Source organism: Odocoileus virginianus, chromosome 6 (genome assembly GCF_023699985.2).
Source record: "Odocoileus virginianus isolate 20LAN1187 ecotype Illinois chromosome 6, Ovbor_1.2, whole genome shotgun sequence".
NCBI classification, from domain to species: domain Eukaryota; kingdom Metazoa; phylum Chordata; class Mammalia; order Artiodactyla; family Cervidae; genus Odocoileus; species Odocoileus virginianus.
In genome coordinates, this window is record NC_069679.1 from 23,906,880 (window position 1) to 23,932,469 (window position 25,590).

The 25,590-nt window shown below is 43.0% G+C and overlaps 1 protein-coding gene across 1 annotated transcript in view; it reads right to left on the reverse strand.

The window, feature by feature from the left end:
* The window catches only part of RASGRP1 (RAS guanyl releasing protein 1), a 74,654-nt gene that overhangs the window by 43,501 nt on the left and 5,563 nt on the right, over positions 1-25,590 (reverse strand). The window lies entirely within an intron of this gene.

The window sequence follows — 25,590 nt, forward strand, 5'->3', positions numbered from 1 at the left end:
TAAAGATGAAGACACTGGGCTATCACACGTTGGCCACGGTCTCAGGGCTGGTGAGTGGAGGCAGACAGGACCAGCCCTCTGGCCCCCAGCCCAGGGAACCCAGGGAGCCCAGGAGACCCAGCCCAGGTTCTATCCGAGGAACCTGCCTCTCCTTGGGGGATGGCTGGAAGGTGAGCAGGGTGAAGCCTGGGTATCCTACGAAGAGCTCTGCCTTTCAGCCATCCAGGCTACAAAGCTAAATAAGCCTCTTGTTCACAGCCACTTCTCTTTTTCTCCCTCAGAAGCCCTGCGCCTGCAGATCAACCTCGTCCTCACTGCAGTCACAGTACCAACATCTCCCTGGAGACCCGAACCCTTAAACCCACTGCTGTCATGACAACACAAGGGCTATCGTGAGCACCAGTAGGCTAGGATGACCAGACCCCAGAGAGCCTGTGGCCAGCGGCCGCGTAGGTGAAAATGCCCAGTCCCCCGAGCGCTCACCGCCCCCGTGGGGCCCACCCCTCCGTCCTCCTGCAACGCTCTCCGCTCCCTCAGCCAAACCAGACGGCCCGGGGACCGTCCTCCCGGGGCACGGCTCTCCTCTCGAAGCATGAAGCTCCATGTAAAGGATGACCTAGATTTCTTGGATGAGCGACTGCAATCTATAAATGTCTAACCATGCGCACAAAATCGCCTGAAGTGGAAAAGAGCTTTTAGCTCTATTGCCTCAACTGAGCCAGCCAATGGCCTTCCCCGGGGGTAGCCTCCATCCGGCCCGTCACGTCTCAAGGATGATGGGTCTGAGAAAAGTGAGGGAAGCTGTCCTCTTCACTTCTGCAAACTGGACACAGTCTCGGGTGTGGACGTGGGGAGGCCGTACCAGCACGAACAGACAAGGGCTGGAAGGATGCGTGACGGGTGCTGGGCGGGCACAGTGATGGGACTCTGGGACGAAGCCATGACTGCATAGTCTAAGAGCCGCTTTGGAAGACAGCGCCGACTGAAGACCCTGGGTGGGTGGTTGTTCCTCCAGGGAACATCCAAGTGCTTGGGGAAAACGGGATTATCTGGCTAGGTAGAGACGCTGGGATTTGAGTCCTTGGTGAGCTGCTGTCGATGCCACCTACTTGGCTCACGGGGTGACTGTGCCCCCGCCCAGGAATGTGCCTGGTGGGGAGTGGACGGCAGTAGGGCCCCAGCTCAGCTTCCCAAGGAGGATGCAGAGAGCTGCTCACAGATGGCTGGAGGCAGGCCAGCCAGGGAGGGGGCAGACCCAAGACAAAGACACGACACAACCGGGGAAGAATCTGGGGCAGAGCGCACTCTGTGCTCTTCTTGCTTACTGGAGCATGCTCGTATTGCTTCAATCTTGTCTGCTAAACCCTGGGCCTTTTTTTGGCATGTTTGTTGACAGGCTGAATAGGTATTAAGAAGCAATTTAGGAATGTTCCAAACATTGACCCAGTGAAATAATACAAGGCCTGAGACTTATTGGATGGCCATAAACTCAGCCTTCTTCAGAAAGTTTTTCTCAATATTGACTTGATCCGAACAGCCACCTAGATAACCTCATTCCAGTGTACCACAACAGGGCTGACAACACAGTCTCACCGCAAACTGTGCCTTCACCCTAGAAACTGTCCTTGGCTCATAATTCTCTGCAGTGAACAGTCCTGGACAAAAACCATCATCACACCACCATGTGGTCAAGAGAACTGAACAAAGCCTTTTGCAATCAGATAAAAGTTATTCTGAAAGTCTCCTCGCCCCTTCATTGTTTGTAGTTAGGATTAGATTACCTTTGGTTAAAGATAGAAAAATGCTTAGTAATCCATTAACCACTGTAACCGTGGTGAACTATTCTTACTTCTCTTGCTGGATTTGGAACAATATTTTGTTTTTCTCTTTGCTCCTGTTAGGCTTTGGTTATTCCAGAGTGGGACAATGATTTTTCACAAAATACTTTTCATAAACAAAACTGAAAGAGGGGCTGTCCACAGTGGTTGGTCACACTGTCCGTGCCCAGGAGATGGGACATGGTTTCCTCTAAGCATGGTCCCCATCCAAGGCAGAGGCAGCAGGGTCAACCGAACTTCTTTCCAGTTCTAGGTTCTAAATACAACCCATCCCTCAGGCCCTCAAGGCAGAAGGATTTCTCAGGGTTTACTGAGGTACTAGAGGGAAATCTGCATGAGGACCCAGGAATGACTTTGCAACAGAGAACTTCACAGGTGGGTAAGGAATCTCTTACTAAAACCGAAGCAAAGGGGAAAACAAACAAAACAAAAAACTGCCCTTCACTCAGGTGCCAAGAGCCAAATAAGAAAATGTTTCACACATCCCCAGTCACGGAGCAGGGCTGTGTCACCGACTTACAGACTGCAAAAACGCAACACTGAAACCCTCAGGGCTGGTGTCAATCGGAACATGCAAGAGCCAGGAGCAGTGTTTGGTACTGTTGGAGGAAATACAGCATCTAACGGGAACAGATGAACTACACATTCAGTCTCACCTGACTGTCTCTCTCTTGCTCACTGTATTTCTGTTTCTCTTTTTGTTAAACATACATGGTGTGTTTCCTGGGTACCATGCACTGTCCCCAGAGTCTTCACATGTGTCAACTCTATGAGATAGGTGGTACTGTCATCTGATAGACGAAGAAACCGGGGTAAGGTAACTTGCTGGAGTTCAGATCCTAAACAGCAGTCCTGGGATCTGCACCCAGCTCCTGGCCCTGGGATAGCTCTGTCATCTCCAAGCCTCCATGCACTCACTTGCGGAGGAAGAACTTGGTAGCATCTTGCTTCCATCCCTCTCAGCAGAGAGATAATCAGGAGATCCATCAAGATAAGGAAAGCGCTGTGACTTCTTTTGGGGGAGAACAAGGTCCTGAACTAAGTCCAAACCACTGTGCTATCTGGTTGACTGGAAGGTCACAAATACCTAGGCTGCCTGACAGCAGTCACGTAGCAGACAGGCCTTCACTGCACGGCTGGAGGACAGACAGTGCCCGTTTACGAGCGCCTTCTTTCCTAACAGGTTAGCTCATCTCACACCAACTCCAAGGGACGAGTGTTACCTTTATTATTTGATAGATAAAGAAACAGAGAAAGGTGAGGTGAGCTGCTTAAATCACACAGTGACTTAAAAGTGGGAGGGCCTGACCTGAGTGCAGGTCTTTCGACTCAGCCCCGCCCTCGCCACTGTACCCTGCTGGCCCTCACTCCGGGTTGTGAAGATTAAAGGCACCTCCTTTCTGTCCCAGCTCTGGAGGGTTTCTGGGGCCAGTCTACCCGGGAAAGTAGCTGAGCATCCCCTACGCCTGTGGGTGGGCTAGGCTACGGCAGGGTAAGCTCTGAGAGTTGTTTTGTTTTTTTCTTTTTTGTAATACAAGTGCCTGACCTCAGCTTTGATTGCCGAGGCATCCATTTCAAAGAGGCGACCTTCAACGATGGCTATCTCACAAATAAACGCACTGCCAGCCACAAGACTAGATAAAAAGCCAGGCTCCCGACTGGCTATCCACCCCAGGCTCCTTGGTTTTAGAGACTGTGGTTGATTTCAACAACTGACCATCGAGCTACCTGTTTTTTCCTTTCATCACGCTTCAGACTCCTGCCCTTATGTTTAAAGCTCACCCAGAGAGAGTGAGCTCTGCCCCCGCCCTCAACCCAATAAATGCAGAACCCCTGGCCTGTGCACCCTTCCTCTTGCCCCCCTTTCTCTTTCCTCCCTCCCCTCCCTCTCCTCCTCCTCTCTCCCTCCCCCACCTTGCTGTGTGGACTGCCTCTGGTACGCTGTGTAATTTCCAGGTCTTGTCAGTAACAAACTTTTATTTCTTCAAAGTTTCCTGGTGGCTATTACTGAACGGTATCTTGTAATCATAATAAGAACCACAAAGGCTGGCCCAACCACGACGCTGGTAACTGACAGGCTGAGACACGCACAAAACAGCCGTGTCACAAGCATTCTAATTTTTGCCACACTCACGCTGCTCTGTTTCACACGTGAAGAAACAGACTCAAAGAAGGTAAAAATAATCCACCGGTGGTCTCACAGTTAGGAAGTGGCTACAAATGATTGCTCTGGTTACCTTCTCCAGAAATGCAATAGTACTATTATATTTATAATATAAAATATAATATTATATCAATATAAATATAGGACTCAGCCCTATGTTCTAAGTCCAAGGCTGTAGTCTCACAGACCTGCACTGCCTTCTAAGTGGGGATCCTCTGAGGATAAGGATAAAGGTTTCTCGATTTTCGGTTAGTTCCCTGCAGTCTCCAGTCTCCTGCTGTGCCTAGGACTGGGCCATTTCTTTCACCCAATTTGCAGGACAGTAGTCTTATCTACATCCATGGTAGATATGTTCCAACACCCCCAGTGGATGCCTGCAAGCAAAGATAGTACAAAACCCTATATACACCACGTATGCTTTTTCCGAGTCCAGCAAGTGGGTAGGTCTACAGTATGGATCTGCTGGATGATTCATGTCCCGGGCAGGACAAAGCAGGACAAAGTGTGAGACTTCATTACCATGCTCAGAATGACATGCAACTAAAAAACTGAAAATAGAGTTACCATATGATCCTGCAATCCCACTCGTGGGCATATATCTGGAGAAAGCTCTAATTTGAAAAGATACGTGCACCTCAGTGTTCATAGCACTATTTACAACAGCCAACACATGCAAGCAACCTAGATGTTCACTGATGGATGAACGGATAAAGAAGATGTAGTGTGTATACACACACACACACACACAATGGAATATTGCTTGGCCATAAAAAGAACGAAATAACATCATCTGCAGCAACACGGATGAACCTTGAGATTATCACACTAAATGAAGTTAAGTCAGAGAAAGACAAATATCCTATGATATCACGTACATAAAATCTAAAAGATAGATACAAAATGAACTTACTTAGAAATAATCTCACAGATAGAAAACAAATTTATGGATACCAAAGGTGAAACAGGAGGAGGGATAAATTAGGAATTTGGGATTAACAGATACACACCACCATATATAAAATAGATAAACAATAAGAATTTACTATAGAGCACAGGGAACTGTACTCAGTCTTTTGTAATAACCTATAAGGGAAAAGAATGTGAAAAAGAACATACATATATGTAAGTAGATATATAAATAACTCACTGTGCTGTATAGCTGAAACTAATAAGATATTGTAAATCGACTATATGTAAATAAAAAAATTAAAAAGCACATATTAAAAATATCAAATAAAAATAAGAAAATAAAACCTACCAAAAAACCCCTACAAATTGCTTATTTCTGGAATTTTCCATTTAATATTTTCAGACTGTGGTTAACTGTGGGTAACTGAAGAAAAGCAAAGTCTTGGATGGGGGGACTGCTCTATGTAAGAACAGATATTGACTAGTAACCAATGATAAACACAGAAGTAGCCGTGCACTTATAGGAAGAGATAAATGTCTTTGGAAGAAAGATGTAGTGAGGGTTTGTGTTTTGGAGATGTGAGAGAATGCAGGGAGGTGATGGTAAGGGAATGACCACAGTTTTTAGAAGAAAGGGTGTAAAGAAATCAAGGAACTATAAGGACAAAGCAGGACCCAAGATTCAGGCTCTTCGTTCAACCTGTGTTAACGCCACTGGCACTTAACTCCATTTACAGATCTAAACACAGCAACACCTTAACTCAGTGACAATCAGAGATTCCCAGGTATCTTTACAGGTTCTGGACTTTAAGGTCACTGTACAACAGAACAAGCCTCCTCGAGTGAGAAAAGCTTAGATTACAGTTTAAAAAGGCTTCCTCAGCTTGCAATCTTGAAATGAATTCCCAAATTATCCACTGAAAAACTGCCATTTTGGGGACTGAAATGGCACAGGAAGATGCCTGAAGAAGCTGATATCCTAAGTGTTTGGGAGATCTAACAGGCTGATGGCCAAGGTTTCTTTGGCTTGTGTTGACAACTGATCAGCAGCTTGTGGTCAGCTCTGAAGCCTGCTCTGAGCAGAGCAGAGCAGGAGGGAATGTCAATGGCAGGGTCACTAACCCCACATGGCACTGAAAACACCATCCAACAGCCAGACACAGCACTTTCCATCACACAGTGCTTCCACATGCTCGGTCACAGCTGACCATCACAGCCACCTTGTGAGGTGGGTAGGGACATAGCCACTTGGCAGATGAGAAAGGCAAAAAGACAGGGCTGACGTTCAGTCTGTCCAAGTGGTATCTGTGTGGACAGATGGGCCTGTGCTGTACCAGTTAGGAAATATTTTGAATATCACCCTGGATGAACAACTGGCCCGTGGATAACAGCACCAACAGTGACAGGGTTGGTGCTCCAAGCTCAGATGGTCTCATCACGAGTCCAGGATCTTTGTTCTAAGAGAGCTGTGCCTGGTACTGAGGGGGGTGCAAATAACCAAGGTCCTATTCTAGCAACTGTCCAGAAGCTTCCAGCTATAACAGAACACAAGAAGGGCCTGGAAGGAGGCACGATCGGAACACTAATGCAGTGTGGGGGAAGGGGAAGGCCAGATCTGACTAGAAGAAATGACTTAACTTTCATGGAGAGGCGGCATGTGAGGTGGGTCTTGAAGGAGGGGGGCAAACCTTGACAAACTAAGATGGAGGTAAAGACATTCTGGGTGAGGGGAGAAATGGTTTCTACTCTTGGAGATGAGAGAGTTAAAAGCATATTCAGGAAAGGACTGTGAAGCTAGTTGGGTTGAATCAGAAAGCACCTGTAGATAGGAGGCATGGAAACATGGGTCAGGGTCAAAGTGTTGGGGACCTAATCTACCAAACTGGGGAGGGGCCCTTACCCTGAGCTTTAAAATTCTGCAAAAGCAGATGATCTACCCACACAAAGAAGAAGGCAGCAGCCTCTCACCCAGTAATCTTTCAAAACTGCAGGTGGTTGTGTCTTACAACCTGAGCCCTAAACGCCCTTTCAAGGCGGATCATTTCTAAAGAGGTTCTAAAGAACCATAATTTCTTCTTGCATCTTTTCCCTAATTGCATTGCTACCAAGGGAATGCTAGAGAGTGTGTGAGTGGGTGTGTGAGTGTGTATGTGGGCATGTATGCATGCTTGCTGCTACAGTGAGGTCATATCAGAGCATGAAATAAAGGTTGATTTTGCCTAATTTTGCTGTAACTCAGCAAGCTCAGTTACTTGAAGTTAATTTTCCTCCCACACTTTGCCAGCATGAGCATCTTAACTCTCAATTTCCTTCCTCGTCATCAGCCTTCCCAGACTACTTTAGAAGCCGAGGAACCATATGGAAGGCCACCCAAGATTACAAGAGAGCCATGACTCTAGGGTTTCCCAGATCTGTCACTTTCAAACAAATTCAGACCCCAAAATGTACAAGACATCAGCAAAGATGGGACTGAAAGTTGGCAAGGCTTTGGCTTCAGATGCTTGATTAAGAGTTTGGTCACAGCAGGGTCAGTATCATTATTTCATCTTTGTCCCCTCCTAGGCACCAGCTGGCAACTGTGCCCTTGATTCATACTCGTGATTCAGGTAAAATTATGATCCCACAGCCAGTCTGGATAAGTCTGGAGCAGATGGATAAGCAGGAAGCACTTCAAGGCTTTCCTCACTCAGCGTGTATTTCCCCTCTACCCCCCACCTTTCCACACACCTGGTTACCTGGGAAACCATAGGAAAGATCTATCTGTGTTAAGGTATTGAAGACTTCAATTTTCCTTCACTCATATTTGCATAATAATTTGTCATTCTGAGAGAAGATAACATAATGAAAAAAATCCACACCAGGTCAAATTTTCAGCTTTAGTGGGTGACTTTTGTTTTGTTTTTCTAGTGAGGTGTCCTTAATGTTAACGGAGAGTTTCAGGGCAAAAAAAAAAAAAAAAAAAAAATCAAAGGTTTTCTATCCTAGGATGAGTATGTTCAGACTTATCCAGAAGGAAATGAATATATTAAATCTGACTCACATTTCAAGTGAAAATAGCTTAAAAATAAGACAAAACAAAAAAAAATAAACCAAACGACCTCCCTCAAAATAAATCCCAAGGTCTTATCTCTTATCTATTTCATCAAAATATTCAGGGATGGACAAAGAATTTTTATTTTTAAAAATCTCTCCAAAGGTATGATGGTCACTCAAGTTTGCTTAGATTGCTTTAGACCACCTAGTTTATTCCTTGCTAAAGAAGGGGTAGGTCTGCAAGCTACTAAATAACTCTTGAAGACATTCCCAATTTCAGCAGTCAATGCTGAGGTCTTTCAGGCGCCATCAGGGCTACGCATGGGAAGTACTTAACAAACAGGTGATCTGGTGCCTACATTTACAGACTCCTCAGTGAGGACTGGTTAGTTCTAATTCATAAAGCACAATCAGTAGCAGATCAGAAATCAATCTGGGGGACTTCCCTGGTGGATCAGTGGTTAAGACTCTGTGCTCCCAATGCTGGGGACCTGGATTTGATCCCTGGTGAAGGAACAAGATTCCACATGCCACATGTGGGATTCCACATGGATTCCACTAAGGATTCCACATGGTGCAACAGAGATCAAAGGTCCCATGTGACACAACTAAGACTTGCCACAGCCAAATAAATAAATATACATATATATTTTAATGAAAGAAATCAATCTGGGGTAAACCAGAGGACCACGAAACTGTTCTGACCCAAGGGAGTTCCTACTGTTTAGCAAACCCCTCTCTTCCTCAGGCTTGCACAACCATAGTCTAAGGGGATATTTTATCTCTGAAGCCAGAGATCAGGGCTGTGCACACACTCCAGCATAAAGACGTCCATCCTCCCAGGCCCTTCACAGGCTCTGCTGATTAAGGGTCTTTGCCTATCTGGGACATCTTCTCTCTCCCCTCTGCTCTGGAACCCTGGGAAGTGTCCATTAGGGTCTATCACTTCTCGGGCATCAATGTAGGGATGATCCTGTTCTTTGGTGTTGAGTCAGTAGGAAAATGTGTTTTTTCCTCCCTTCTCCACCATCCAGTTCTGGGGCCTTTTACCACTCATACTATTTCTGCCAGAGAGAGGACCCATGAACACCAGTCATTTTATACTATTTCAGCCACTCCAGTAAAGCAGCTGGAACAGACTCAAAAGTATGATTAAAATGAAATGTGTGGGCTCTTGGTCTGTTTCAATGAACCTCTCTTCTGCACCAGCATTGTTTCATGAATTACCTTTCAAGGAGTCTGCCATTTCCCCTCTTTGGTTCTCGTGGTGCTCCACAGAGCACTTCACTAGCACCAGATCACCTGAGTAAACAAGGACGTTCTTGGTAGAGTTTTCTTTATCTCCCCAGCCCTGCCAGTATTCATCAGAAGCGGCGGGGTGCGGGGGAGTCGGGGGCTCTGGTTTCTGAGTCAGTAGACATTTTGTTCCTCAGATCTTGGCCCTCACTTATTTGATCAACACACAATCACAGAAGAACCCAAAGGATTAAACCAGAGGTGAAAGAGAAGTTAGTCATTGCTATCTGGTAGGCACTGAAAAGTCTTGGCTTCTAGCAAGCTCTACCACACGGGATTGGATTGTGAAAAGATCTCCTCTCACTTGAAGTCCTTACAGAAGGAACTTTTTATGCTAGCCAGTTTGGGTATTTTTTTTTTTAATAACTTTTTCTATCCTATTGAGGTACAGTGAAAGGCATATGTTTTAACACATAGTTTGATGTCTTCTGACAAATACTTACATCCTTATAACCCAAACCCCTCTCAAGATTTACCGTATTTCTATGACCCAGTTAAGTTCCCTAATCTTCCTGGTCAGTTCCTGCTACTCACCCAACCATAAAATCATTTTTCTTTTTCTCTTTAAATCATAAGTTAGTTTTACCTATTTTAGAACTTCATATATTGGACTCATACAGTGTTTATTTTTGTGTGCAATGCTTCTTTCACAAAGTAAAACATTTTTGCAATTAACCAATGCTGACTCTTTCAGTAATTCAATCCTTATTGATGAGTAGGTACTGCGTAGTATACATGGCATATTGTTTATTCTTTATGATATTATGTGATATCTGGGTTGTTTCCAATTTTGGATTTTCATGGCAAAAGCAATTAATATAATGATTTAAAATTCACAGTCTGAAACTGCAATTACTTTTTCATCAACCTAATATTATGGACATTCTTGTATAAGTCAGATCATATCTTGTATAAGTCGTAAGTCCATGATATGACTTATACTTTTCCTTTCTCATGCATGAATGCCTAGGGGTGAAATTGAAGGGTCAAAGGGTAGGTGTATATTTATTAGAAATGGCTAAACAGTTTTCCAAAGTGATTTTGCCATTTTATAATCTCATTCATAATGTTTAAGAGTTCTAGATGCTCCATATCCTTCCCTACCGTTGATGCTGTCAGTCTTCTGATTTTATTGTTTCCATTTATCTATTGAGTTACTCTTGTTTACCTTACTTTAAATCCTTCAACAAATTTATAACAGCTATTTTAAATCCCCTACTTATTAATTTCAACATTTGCATCAATTCTGAGTCTAGTTCTATTAAACTTTTTTTTCTTCTGGTTATGGGTCACATTTTCCTGCTTTTTAAATTTTCCTGTAAATTTATATTATATGCTGGGCATTGTGGATACAATGTTGAGAATCTGTATCATGTTAATTTATAGCCACATTTAATTTACTGGGGCTTTAAAACCTATCCTGTCAAGGCTTGGATTTAGGTTTTGTTAGGGTGGCTCAAGAGTAGCATCTATTCCAGGGCTCTAGAGCTCCTCCTCTTGTGGTGTGATCTTTTTCATGTCTCAGCTGAATGCCTCAGGTGTTATCTCTTTACATTCTGGCTGGTTCCAAACTGCAATATTTCACAGACTATAAGACTTCCTTCGACTTACAGAACCCCAGTAACTATTTGGTAGTATGGAGTCTTACATTTGTACACAATTTAACATTTTGCAAAAGACGAAAGGAGATCCCTTCTTTCCAGTACCCTACTCCATAAATTCCAACCACCCCAGAAGCCCTGAACACAAACTCTACTGTCTCTGCCAGGCAAGATGCTGACTTCCAGTCTTCTGTGTAATAATTTTTAAAGTGCTTCCAGGAGAATGTCAAGATGAGTTTTGAGGTTTCTGCATATCTTTCCATTTTATCCATAATCACAAGTCTGTCCTGTTTTCTAATACCTAAAAATAGTTGTTTCACATGTTATGTCCAGTTTTATAGTTGTTCACAGCAGAAAAATACTTCCAATACTCAGCAATCCATTAGAACCAGAACTGTTTTGATATTTAATACTTCTACCAATGGGAAGCTGTAGTTCTTTGGTGAAATTTTAGTTGATTGACTCTATATCTGTTCTTCTGGAGGTAAACAACTCATACTAACTCTTCTATGCATAACATTATCGAGAAAAATATATGCATAACACTGTTAAGACTAAGAAGAAGAAAAAAACAGTAATTTGTTTTTTTTTTCCAGCTTTTATTTTATAGCCCCATAGAATTTATTTCTATATCATTCATTAACTATTTATATTCTCTGTACTCTTTCTAGCCTTCCATTCTTATCTTAAAACCCAGAGACTAAACCTAAATTTAATAATACCCTACACTCTATACGGTTTGACCAGATCTTGCTGTAATAGACAGATACTGTTTCAATGTGCCCAGAACATCAGCAAACATGTAGCAAAAATTTCTTCCCCAAATTCAATCATGTTCTACTCTTAAATTACTCCACCCCTGTGGCCATAATTGATTGGTTTAGGAAGTAGCCATCTACCCCACTTTGAACCAAAGTTTTTCACTGAATAATTTTTTCACTGAACTTGAGGAAAAACATTAAATCTCTAATGGTTAAAGATACAGGATTTGCAGCTGTTAAGTGTCACATTCCCTGACTGAGGAATCTTTAGTGAAAGAAAATGTTAAGCTGATAGGCAGAGAAGCAAGTCAGAGAAAGAAGAAAGAGACAGAAAATACATTCTGGTATCTCATTATAGTGTTCTAGTCCCTAATTCTAGAGGCTTCCAAGGCCTACAGGTATCTTCTACTCCTTCTGTGCTTCAGTTACATCAAATACCTGTATTCCTTCAATAAATTCCATAAGAGAGTTCATACTGGATTTATTACTGCCCTAATATTTTGGAAAAATGAAAAAAATCACTTTTTTGGGTCTTATTGACTAAATACCTATTAGCTCATATTCATGTACAATTTAAAATTATACTACCTGTTAGGTTCATACTTACATGTGTCTATTATGAAAACACCTGGTAATTTTTTTTGACACAGCCATTTTGACCAGATATCTCCATCTTGTATTTCCATGATGCAATTATGGATCCTTTGACAGTCTGCATTATTAATCTGGGAAGATGATAAACTAACGTTCAAGTCTATAAACTAACCCTAAACCCTAACCCCAACATTTTGCTTATCTACTAATTTTGATTACCTACTATAACAACAGTGCTAACTGCTCAGTCATGTGTGACTCTGTTCAACTCCGTGGGCTGTAGACCACCAGACTCCTCTGTCCAGGGAATTCTCCGGGCAAGAGTACTGAAGATTCCCTTCCCAGGGGATCTTCCCAACTCAGGGATCAAACCCAGATCTCCTGCATTGTGGGCATATTCTTTACCATCTGAGCCACCAGGGAAGCCCCGTCTACTATAATACTTTCTAATTATATTTTACATAAATGACTTCTTTCTACCTAAGATATCCACTTCACAACAAAACAGAGGTTATGTATTAAATTTCATGTTGATAGAAACTGAGTCTCAGAAATGTTAAAAAACTTGCTAAGAGCAAAAACATTCCTATGCGTGAGCATTAAGACTAGAACTCATAATTCAATCAGGGTATTAGTCCCTTAACCAGGAAAGTCTATTTCTATTAATGCAATTTCAGATTATGTTAACTTTTTGAGAAGTCACATGGCACTACTGGCTCATTCTGAATTAATAATCTACTAAAATCTTTTGATATTTTTCATAAGATGACAATCTATTTTTTTCCATCCAGAATATATACAAAGCAATATTACTAAACCTAAGTGTAAGACATTTATTCTTATTGAAGTGTCATCCAAGTTCTTTGCTCTTCTTTATTGATCCTCCTGAACTTTGGTTTTTATCTAATGTACTTAGTATTTCCATCAGTGTGGCTAACAAAACCACAGACTGTGTTTAAATTTGATGAAATGCCCAGAGCCACTCATAAGTGTTTACATCTGCAGAATGACATCCATCCATACCCATGTTTGTATGTATACACTTTGATTTTAATTACTAACCAGCTCTGAATCTATCTGGATCTATATGCAGCCTGTATTTGCCCATCCGACATTTACTGAGAATTTAGTTTTGACTTCGGCAGAGCCATCAGTGCCTCACCCATATACTCTTGGGCCTTCCCATTATAGTATATGCCCACCCAACTTCCACCTGCCTGAGGGCTTCCTGGGGAGACCCCTTCCATCCTCACCTGTGTGCAAGGCAGCTCAGACATGGTGGAGAATTAAGATCCCTTAGAAGCAGTCCTTAACCATGTAAGTACCCCAGTTCCTTTGCCTTAAGTAAGATAGTTCTGAAACCTCCTACTCCCAGAGTAATAACCCACTTGACAAAGCACCCTTCATAAACTGCCTTCCCAGTTTTTTCCTAGAATCATCTTCTGAAGTAAACTATTTGTATTTAACTCTTGTCTCAGGATCTGCTTCTGAGAAAACCAAGCTAAGACATTTAATTTTCACCTGAACAAAAATGACCTTTAAAAGACTTCACCATTATTATCTGTTTTGCAGATGAGAAAACTGCAGTAAAATAAGTTGCCTAAGGCCCACAATTGGTAAATAGAAGAGTTAGGAATGGATTCCAAAGACCACGATGTGGTGTGGCCTCATGTGACCTCTTCTGTAATCTGTTCACTGCCTTCTCGGGATCAAGTTCTACCATGACCATGACATTCCCGTGATTAAAGCTGTGTGTGTGTGTGTGTGTGTGTGTGTGTGTGTGTGGTGGGGTGTTGTGGGGTGGGGAGGAGAATAATACATTCTCTCAGTCACTTAACTCCAAGTCCTGCCTCTGACAGTAGGATTGAAGATTAAAATTTGCAGTTCTGTTTTTGGTCTTTCTCGATACTAGGAAATCAGCATGTCAGTGTTGAACAGGGAATGGGCTGAGTGTTGTGGCATGTCATGTGCAGGACGTGAATAAGTATTTCAGTGCTGTGTAACCAAAGTTGTTGTCGTTTAGTTACTAAGTTGTGTCTGACTCTTTGGGATCCCATGGACTGTAGCTCACCAGGCTCCTCTGTCCATGGGATTTCCCAGGCAATAACACTGGAGTAGGTTGCCATTTCCTTCTCCAGGGGATCTTCCCGACCCAGGGATTGAACCCATGTCTCCTATACTGGCAGGTGGATTCTTTACACTGAGCCACCAGGGAAGCCTGTGTAACCAAAGTATCTTATTCTGGACTCTCCTCTTTTCCTTCGGTAAGACAGACATAGCACTCTTAATTCATCACCCAAGAAATGAGACTAGATTCCTTTGAATTTTCTGGAACTTAATCATCTGTTTTTCTTAGCTTGAGAATACTTTTCTCTTTAAGATTTCAGTACGGAAAATTATAGGCGTCTACCACAGTAGGCAAAAACAACGTAAGGGACCTCTATGGACCTACCCAGCTTCAGCAATGATCTACATGGCCAATCCATCTATACCCCCATTCACTTCTCCCTCTCATGTTTTACAAAAGCAAACCCCAAACATGGTACATCATTAGTAACTATTTCAGCATGTATTTTAAAAGAGAACTTCTAAGGGGGAAAAAAAAAAAACAATGCATCATTAATCTGCCTAAAATAAAATCAATAGTAATTACTTAATAACATCAAATATCCAGTCACTAACATATAAATTTCCAAGTACATATAATTATAAAATAATTATGAATATATGTGTGTATATATTTAGATAAATGGTTCACAGATTATGACTGGTTGACATATCCTTAAATCTCTTTTAATCCAGAGAATCCTCCTCTGTCTTTCTTACAAGTTTCAGGGTACACTTTCTCAGTTAACTGAAGCTAAGTCTATCTCAGGCAGACTTGGTGCTTGCTGGCCAGGTAACAGGACTCTGAGCCATGGGGACAGAGAGGCTGGTGGAGTCATGGGCACAGTAATTGCAGGGAGTGGGTCCTTCCAGGTTTATTTAAAGGAGCACCAGTCAGGTGAACTCCAGTTACCAAGCGCTTTGGCTCATTCTTGGCAATAACAGAGGACAAAGTCCAGCAGCCAGGAGTGTGGGAACTACAGCTCTCTTCTGGGAAGCAACAATCAGAAGCCAGAGTGACTCACTGTGGCCTGAAAACACCTGGGAGTGGGGGTCAATGAGGAACCCACCAAAGTAGATTTGGATGGAGTAAATCTGGAGCCCAGGATGCTAGTGAGCTAGGGAGAAAGACGGGAAGGAAGCATGAAAACATCCCTATGCGTCTGGCACTAAATAAGTGAATTCAGAATTAACCAAAATAATTAACTGCTCATCAGATTTAAGGATGCTCTGCAGGCTGTAACTACATTCTAACAAGATAGACTCATAAATAATAATGCCGGGACCTTTCCTGGCTTCTTAAATGGCCCCCCTTAAAATGGGGTTGTCCACAAGATTACAAAAACAAGTCCCGGAGGGCAGAGGTTAAGAGACATCAATACAGGGAAGCCAGACATAGTGACCTTTGCTCCTTCACCCAAGAAATTCCCAAATGATTTCACCCCTGGCTGTCTTACTGTTCCAGTTATCCCACTCTCACCTCTGCTCTAGAACTGCCAATCTCTGCTTCCTCTTCCCCATGAAGAACAGTGCCTCTGGTCCCTATTCTCTTTGTTCATGTCTATTAACCACTGTTGTCTCTACAATGGAAGCTCCATCCTGGCAGCATCTTCTGCCTGAAGACTTTGGTAAGAACCTCAGGAGTTTCCCTAGGGCCCTGGACCAGTCTCTGGAAAAACCAAAGCAGACAACATGGCCTACCCCACACCACTGCCAGCCATTTCTTCTACTCAGCAGAAGATTCACAGATGTACCAAACTGTAGCATCTTTGACTTCCTACTAGGTATCTTTCCCAGTTGTTAACCTCTTAAGAGTCAGAAAGTTAACAAGGCCCTAAGATTTTTCCTGGTTTCTGAAAGGAAAGCTTCCCTTCAGCAAAACTGGTCTGACTTTTCCTATTCATTAGGGGGAAAAAAGCTCACCTCAAGACTTTAAAGTTAATGGGAGCATTTGTTTCCTTTTTAACTACAATCAGCCACAGTTATCATAACTTAATTAGCATTTAGCATTGAAAAGAAATGAGTAACTACTCTTCTTTTCTTGTAATGTCTTCAATTCCTCATTAGAATCATTTTAGTTGCCAAGCAACCTTCACTTTTATGTCTCATACATGAATAGATTATGCCAGAATTATTTTTTAAAATCAATTTTAGGATGGAGTAGCAACTCTGTATGCTAGTACACCTCTTTATAAATATTTATTTTGAGATCATAATTGTTTACAATGTGAATTATGAAAAAAAAAGAATTATAGTCAACCTACCAGAAAAAGTTAATATGATTGCAGAACATAAATATGCATAGAATATAATCTAGGAAGACACACCCAACTGTGTCAATGGTGTTTATCTTGCTTATGGTGGTAGAATGGATGCATGCAATCTTTTTTTTGCAAGTCTGTATTTTGTAAGCTTTCTATAGTGAAAATAATTTAAAAAGCTATTAAAATTTTAAAAGTAAGGCATGAGAACTTAGTTACAATTAGATCTTTGTAAATACAAGAAAATGGATGTTAGCTAAACTTACTGTGGTAATCAATTCACAGTATATATCAATCAAACCATTATGCTGTACCCCTTAACCTTACGCAGTGATGTATGTCTACTTCTCAAAAAAACTAGAAAAATGTAAGTATGTGAGTTGAGTTAGTCAGATCTTTGTAAATACAAGAACTTATAAAGTGGCAAATTTTACGTTATGTATACTTTACCACAATAAAATAGCCTATGCAAGTACAACATAGATTTGGTCTAATTAATAATTTAGGGAAAAATGGATTTAAATTTGGTTGGCCTTCTAATTCCTCACCCCAAGGATACTGACTCTTCTAATAATCAAAAGTATACAAGTTCCCAAAGGACTTTCAAGTTCACATTCAACATCATAATTGAAACCTGATTATGGCATTTTCAGTCTCAGAAATCAATTCAGGAATATGACAATAGGGGAAACTGAGGCTCTGAGTTACAAAATGGCAAGTCTAAGTGCTCTGGATTTAAGCCAATGACAGCCTCAAAAACAAAACTGAAAGTTTCTTTTTTTCTCACTGAACACCGACAAACTTCTACCAAACATCCACAACAGTGGAATATGAAAATTACATCATAAAAAGTGAAGTGAAGTCGCTCAGTTGTGTCCAACTCTTTGCCACCCCATGGACTGTAGCCCACCAGGCTCCTCCATCCATGGGATTCTCCAGGCAAGAGTACTGGAATGGATTGCCATTTCCTTCTCCAGAGGATCTTCCTGACCCAGGGATCGAACCTGGGTCTCCCACATTGCAGGCAGACACTTGACCCTCTGACCCACCAGAAAGCCCTCATCATACAATGGATTTAATAAAACTTAGATTAAAATGACAATGGGGGGACTTCCCTGGTGGTCCAGTGGTTAGGAATCTGCTTGCAATGCAGGGGACAGGGTTTCAACCCCAGTAGGGGGACTAACATCCCACATGATGCGGAGCAACTAAGCCCGTAAGCCACAACTACTGCCCCTTTGTGCTACATCTAGAGAGACCGCTCGCCGCAACAGAAGATCCCACATGCTGCAACTAGGGTCAGAGCAGCCAAATAAATGCACAAATAACAAAAATGACAACGGAATAGTCACCAAAACTTTAGAACAGGGATTTTTTTTCAAGTTTAGAGTTAATACAGGAAAAGACAACAGATAAAAGGAAACATCGACAATTTAACTACATAAAAATGTAAAATTTCACTTCATTAATATCCCAAAACCAACATAAAAATGGAAAGGAGTGAGGAAAAAAATGCCAGTAACAAATACCAATCAGTTAGCAGGCTTAAAAAATAAATAAATAAAATAAGCTTTTGTAAACCTCTAATAAGAAAAACATTAAACAAATGATAAATAGGCAAAGGATATAAACAGTTCACAAAATTAGAAATATAGTAAGCAATAAACTTATGAAAACATATTCAACAAAAGCTTGCTTTTATTTATCAACATAAAAGCAAATTCTGTATGAATCAGAAACAAAGAGTGACAGCATATAATATATAAACACATGAAGAACAGAGTCACAAAACTGAGGTTTAGTTGACCAGAAATAGGGGAAAATTTAATCATGGAGAATTTTTAGAGGAGGTAAATTAAGAGAACAAAAACACAGAATGATAACTTTGACTCTGGAATGAGAATGTCTCAGTATCAAAGTTTCACTGTGACATCTTTTTAATGTTATATAGGTTTTAGGTATACAGCACTATGATTCAGTGTTTGTGACCACCCCCAAAAGTCTATTTACCACCTGTTACCATACAACTGACCCCCTGCATCTCTTTCCTCCAACCCCCAGGCCCCTTCCTCTCTCGTGACCACAGAACTGTCACTTCTTTAAGAAAATTTCTCAACTTCACTGATACATAACTCTTTATCTCTAAGGTATGTTGTTCCTTTTCTTTGAAGAACACATGGAGAGTTGTTTTATAAGATATTTAGATGAAAGAAAGAAGTAAAACAAAGGCAAATAATATTTCTCCTAACCAGGTAACACAAAGTAAGATTTCCAGTTTTCAGCTTCCTTCCTTGGCCCTTTGCCATGTAAGCATCCTCTGTAGCTGGGGGAAAGTGCTAGTAAATGTTTAACAATGTCTTCTTCAGGGGTGGGTTGAGAAGAAGCCCTGATTAGTAGCGATGGCCCATTTCCTTGGTGTAAATACTCCCAAAGCAGGCAACATCAAGCTCCTGACATGACTTCATGACCATGGAGCTGGGAAGAGAGGCAGGTGTGTCTACCCACTATATATATTGATACATGTATGACGTGTATGTGCCATACATGAACATCATACTGCTACAAAGCACTCATGGGCTTCCCTGCGGCTCAGCTGGTAAAGAATCTGCCTGCAATGCAAGAGACCTGGGTTTGATCCCTGGGTTGGGAAGATCCCCTGGAGAAGGGAACGGCTACCCTCTCCAGCATTCCTGCTTGGCGGACCCACGAACTGAGGAGCCTGGCGGGCTACAGTCCGCGGGTCGCAGAGACTCAGACAGTACTGGGTGGCTGAGCAAAGCGCACAGCACACATACCATGCAGACACAAGGAACATCATCTCAAGATAACGGATGACAGCGAAATGGGATGACATATTAGGAAATGATGAGTTTTGAGGGCTTATTTTTAATATCACTGTAAGTTTACATAATTTAACTTTTATTGATGGTTGTGTTGAGCAACTGGCCAGCCAACTCCTGAAGATGTAACAACCTGCTCTCGCAGAGTAAGGCTTTCAAGACTGTGACAGCATCCAAAGAGTGTGGTGCCCTGTGTATCTGCAGAGGCCGTGTGAAGCTCACCGGCTTCCACTCTCACTCTTTCCCCGCTGTCTTCCTCATAACACTTTAGGACAACACGACCCGCTGGCGGCTCAAACTCTCTGCAGACCAAGGCACCAAGTCCAGCAGCCGTCATGGCTCCAGGAAGAAACAGGCGGGTCCTACCCTCAGGAGCTGGGCCAGGGGTGGGGCCTGCACTTCAGATGGACTTCCACGGTGGTCTCACCGCCCATCACTGCTGGTTCAGCCAACAACTGAACAGAACATATTGCCTTTTTTTTTTTTTTTTTTGGCCATATTGTGTGGCATGTAGAATCTTAGTTCCCTGACCCTGGATCCAAACCTGAGCCCCCTGCATTGGAAGCTCAGTCTAAACCACTGGACCATCAGAGAAGTCCCTTGAACACACTGCTTTTGCTTTCACACTACTTCCTAACGTGTTTCCATCATGAACTTAATAACCTTCATGTCAACACAGGGCCTTAAGAAGTCTGCTGGAAAAGCAGCACTTTTGGAGCAGTGCTCAGAGGCGGCAGTTCCCCCAGCTAAGCCACTACTTGCGAATCTTGACCTGCGGGGAGCAGGCACACTCTCAGAAGCCAGACCCTACAGCACCGCAGTGAACTGGGCTGAGTGTGGCTTAAAGGTGGACATGCAGGTTGGGAATGCTGCCTTTGCGGGCCAGGAGCCAAACTACAGTAATGACAGACACCCACTTTCTCTTTATTCCATGGCCAAAAGACTGACAGGCAGGAGTTTTCAAGAATTCCTACAGCTGAGAAGGGATAGAAATGCAGGTAAATCTGACGGAAGTGGGCACAGTGTTACAAACCTGCTCCGGGGCAGGGGCCTTTCTCTTGCTAGATCTGGACTGACTGTTTCAGACATGCCCAGGAGGCTGGCTTCAACTCACAACTGTCTGGTTCACAGAGCTGAAAAGCTGCTTGCTCTACTGTTTTTCAGAGGATTTGTATTCTTCAAGCTTTCCATGTTTCCTTAGAAAGCCTGAGAAAATACTCTGATATGTCCAAGAAGCAGGTATGTGTGCTGTAGGATGGTATTTCTCAAAATCAGTTTGTGGGTCACCTCCATCAAAGCCACAGTGACTGTAGGCTTAACGAAAAACCCTGGAGTTAGCCCACAGGAATCTGAATGCTGAACACACCCCACAACAACGACTGTTCCTGTTAAAGTCGGAGAACCTCCGGTAGAGTGGAGAGAACAGGGACCTGAGACCAGAGCCCAGACCTCAGCAGCTCTCCCACTCATGAGAGAGGCCACTCTCCACAGGTTAATAGCGTTCCTGAGCTTCAAATGCCCGTTAATTAAAAAAGCAAAAATAATATCCACCTCACAGGGTTGTTGTGAACATGGATGAGACCAGTTCAGGTAAAGGTCCAGCGCCCTACCGAACAGGCAGTAAATAAGTGTCCAACCACGGTCAGTCTCCTGTCTACCTGTCTCTCTTTTTCTCTCAGTAACCTCACTTCTCCTGCTGGAGTTACTGAACTAAAATGCTCAGCCTTCCTGAACACTGTCAACCTTATGCATGTACACTGTGAGGAGCGCCTGTTCTCTGTTGCAGATGGAGGTCTGCTGTAAACACCATCGCCCAACAGAGCACAGATGTGAGTGGAGTCCCATCGCCTCCTTTCTCAGGCCTGGCAGCCACTGTGTCTCACACCCCGGAGAGGACAGACATGCCAGCCTGGCAAAATGCAGCAAAGAGTACACAGCATCCCCATCACACAATTCGAGTTCACTCCAGGGACTAAGAGTGGTCATACCCGGGAGCGGCTCTAATGCCCAGAAGCTTCAGGACGTGGGTGCCTTAAAGGCCACCCTCTCCAGTGCAATCCTGTAGCTATGACTCCCAGAGACGGGACTCCCGGAGGAGGCTCCTGGTACCGCCGTGGTCTTCACAAAGGGCTTGTGCTCGTGACGGCCAGCCTTCCTGACGCTGCACTGGTTTTGTTCCTTGGAGTTGCTGGTTCTTGGGCCTGAGTGCCCTTCAATGTCACGGCCCTTGGCTTCTGGCCTTGTGCCTCTGTTGCCTCTGGACGCCTGGCTTTGGTGCAGACTCAAGCGGCAGAGTGCTGAGGAACCCTGAATTTTGCCTCCGCCGTGGAGGGAACTGGAGTCCCAACAAGTGTGTGTGTGCTTTTTTGGTTCTAACTTTAAAAATCGATGTAGTGTTTTATCTTTAATTAGCTGAGGTCTATACAATGCTTTTAACAACCCATGTCTATACAGTGCTTTTAACAACCAACTGCAGGAGATACACCTGTTAGTGGTATGGGAAATAAACCTACTAGTCTTGGGGTTTTCTTCTTTGGGAGACACGATGCATACACTAATTTTAATTAACTCAGAATTTGTTTGAGAGAGAATTTCAGGCAGATGCCTGGTATATAGATAGGGCTCAATAAATATTTCCTACATTGAATGGAATTTAATTTCTAATCCGGGGGACACCAAGCCTGCAGATTGTGGGCACAGAGAACAGACGTGCTCTGTGTGGCCTGAAGGGCTCCCCTAAGTGAGGGGAGGCCTGCCCTAGGAGAAGAACCCCAAGCATGGCCCGGCTGAGGTTGCAAGAGGCTTCAGGGAGGGGAGACATGAAGGAGGTTGTTTTCATTCTCACAGGTTTTATTTATTTTCTTGTTTGCCCATGGAGATAGTAATACCAGACCTATTTCACAGTTGTTTTTAGTTTAAAAGAAAATCAGTACATATAGCCTTCACACACACACACACACACACACACACACACACACACAAGATAAATGAGATACTACTGTGTTTCCTTTCTCATTGACATGTAAGACAAAGACGCTGAGGTTTTTCCCATGCCCCATCTGGGAGCAGGAGGACTGTCTGCTGAGGGTCCCTTACTGGGACGTGCCTGCAGTTTTCTTTCTGATGCTGTCACAGTTGTCTTACGTTCAGAGGGGGGCAGAACTGGGATATCTGAAACCTTCCATTTGACTCTCAAAGCTGGCAGCCCTCTTACAAGGTGAAAACATTATAAAGAGCTCAGATGATCTCATAGGTCTTTCCTACCTCTGAAACAGATGGGTGTGATTCACACACATTTGCCATAAATGTACCAGGTTGTGATGATTTGCCTCATTATGCTCAGTGGAAGAGCAATAATATGATACCAGCAATAGTACGGTGAGGGTGTAAAAGCATGACCTCTGCTTAAAACAGAAGGTGGGAGTGGGCTCTTTCATGGTGAAAGCAACACACGATGACTCAAGGCTCCGAATTTCTAATCACAGATCTTTAACCTTGTGTGCGACACTGGGAGGCTTATCAGTACCTTCAAGAGTACCCTTAACTTGCACGTGCTGGTCATTCACCCTTAAAAGCCTTGTAGTAAGTCCTTCCTCTGAGAACAGTGTGGGAGGTAATTAATGGTTAATAATACTAAAGGGGGAGCCATCTGTATAGACTGCCAAATGCCCAGGATGCCTTAGAGTCTAGTAGCTGGAGCTGCTAGAAGAAGGTAAATCCCACATTGCTTTCCCCCTTTGAGTCAACTGTCCACCCAGGCTGGCACCACTGAACAGACCTTCTGCAAAGAAGGGAATGTTTTCTCTTTACTCTGTCCAGCAGCAGGTACCACACTCGTGACTCTTGAGCATTTGAAATGTGGCTGCCGAGGCTTAGGAACTGAATTTTACATTTGATTTAATTTTAATTAAAATGTCTACATAAATAGTCACATGTGGGTAGCGGCTACCATATTGGACAGCAAAGTTATAGCCAATTCAAAGCATCTCCACCAAGGTGAAGTTGAGAAAGTAGTAAAAAATACATTAATAAGTTAACTAATCAGTCTTTATGTTCAAAAGAGGTTTTTTTCCCTCCACCTTCTTTGCCAAGTTGGTGGGAGGAGTGGCTAAACCTGAGTCTGAAGGGAGAGATTACCAAAAAAAAAAAAGACTACTTTTCCCACATTTCAACAGTGCTATTTCCCTCTTTTCATGGGTATTCAAATGAAAAGACTTCTAAACTCACAAAGAAAAACTAAGCCAGACTGTTTTATTCTAAAGCAAAACTCTTCTATACTAATCAGAGAAAATAACCAGTAAGATGTCTCAAAAAAATTTAAAAAAAAATTAACCTCGCTCATTACTATTCTCTGATCACCTCCGGGGAGACCTACAAAGGCAGAAATGACACGGCTGGCTGCCTGTCACGGTCCTGCCTGAACCCCCAGCCCCACCCCCCTCCAGCTCCACACCCCGCTCCACTGGACAACTCAACTGATAACCTGAGTCAAAATCACAGATGAAAGTGCTGTTTCCCATTCCCTCCAGACATGCCTCTTTCATGTAAATTCTGTGGCAGGAAGCCCTTCAGGTCATCACGTGCACAGCCTTGCCTTGAGAAGGCACCCTCCTGCCTGCCGCAGCATTCTCACAGTCCTGCTCAGAGATTTGAACAGACAGTGGCTACTCTCCCCAATATGTGTTCTCAACTCCAGAGTGAACTTACTCCAAGTCTTCATGGTCTAAGGAATTTATTCTTCCTGCATGCCTTAGCTTATCACCACCCTGTCTTTTGCATATTTCCCCCCCAAACAGTGCATTTCTCAGGAATTCTAAGCTTGAATAATGGAAGAGGGGTTCGGTCACTGTAATTCTCCTCATGCAACAGCCAGTCAGGTGCAATTAGGGGCTTAATTAGGGACTATCTATGCTTCATGATAATTGTTAAAAGACCATGAGACTCAATGGGATTTTTATACCTTTGGGATTTTAAGGTACTTTTCGGTTCAATATAATCCAGGAAACAAAAGTATCTTTAGCCCTCTTATGATTCATTCATTGAGGGGAGTGGGTTAGGCTTGCTTATTCTGCAGGGCTTCAGAATCCCTCCTGTATTTTTCAGGTTGATGGCTGGACGATTTGAAGGTTAGAAAAACAGCCCTGAACCCAGAGGGCAACTGTATGACTGGCACACTTGGAAGAAAGACGGCAGGACTGTTGGGTCCTATTTCCTCAACAGTGAAATGGAAAGAGGCTAAAAATGCTTACTCATGAAATAGTCACGGAGCCCTGCCAAAGACGGTAAGTAAGATGACCGTGACTGTGTGAGAAGCTTTGCAGCTTATGAGCGGAGAACCAGGTGAAAGTCAAGTGCCTGACGAACAATGGCTCATCACCACCACCCTTCCCTCCATCCCCCTGGCTTCTAGTTTATCTCCTTGTATGGTTATTTTCCAAAGAGGTTAAGTAGAAAACCATTTATTTTGCTCCTGAATTCATCCTTAGCTGAAATGCTAAACTGTAAATAAATAACAATTCAATCAAAATTTAATGCTGAAATAGTAAAAAAAAAAACAAAAAATATGCTCCTTCTTTTCCAAGTTGAAAAATCTAAAACAAAAAAGCAGTGATTCTCAAAGTGAGGGTCTTGGATCAACTGCAGCAGCATCACCTGGGAAACTGATAGAACAGTAAGTTCTCAGGCCCCACCTTGGACCTTTGAGAAGAGCCAGTCTGGGGGTGGGGCCCAGCAATCTGTGTTACCATAAAAACCGCCACATGATTTCGCAGGAACATTTGAGAACCGCTGCTTTAAATCAATGTTGGAATCACGGAAACTATTCAATGCTTTGTTAAATCCAATTAAAGGAGAACCCCAAAATGTCCAGCTTTCCTAAGTCTACAAATAAGGTCTGACCGAGCACTATGCAGATCCAGTGTAAGTCACTGAGTCGTGTCTGACTCTGTGACCCCACGGACTATACAGTCCATGGAATTCTCCAGGCCAGAATACTGGAGTGGGTAGCCTCTCCCTCCTCTAGGGGATCTTCCCAACCCAGGGATTGAACCCAGGTGTCCCGCATTGCAGGTGGATTCTTTACCAGCTGAGCCACAAGGGAACACAGATTCAGTCAATGAATAAATCCCTCATTCTGAGTTCTAACAATCCCATAGTCATGCTACCTGGGATCCTATCAAGCACCTGG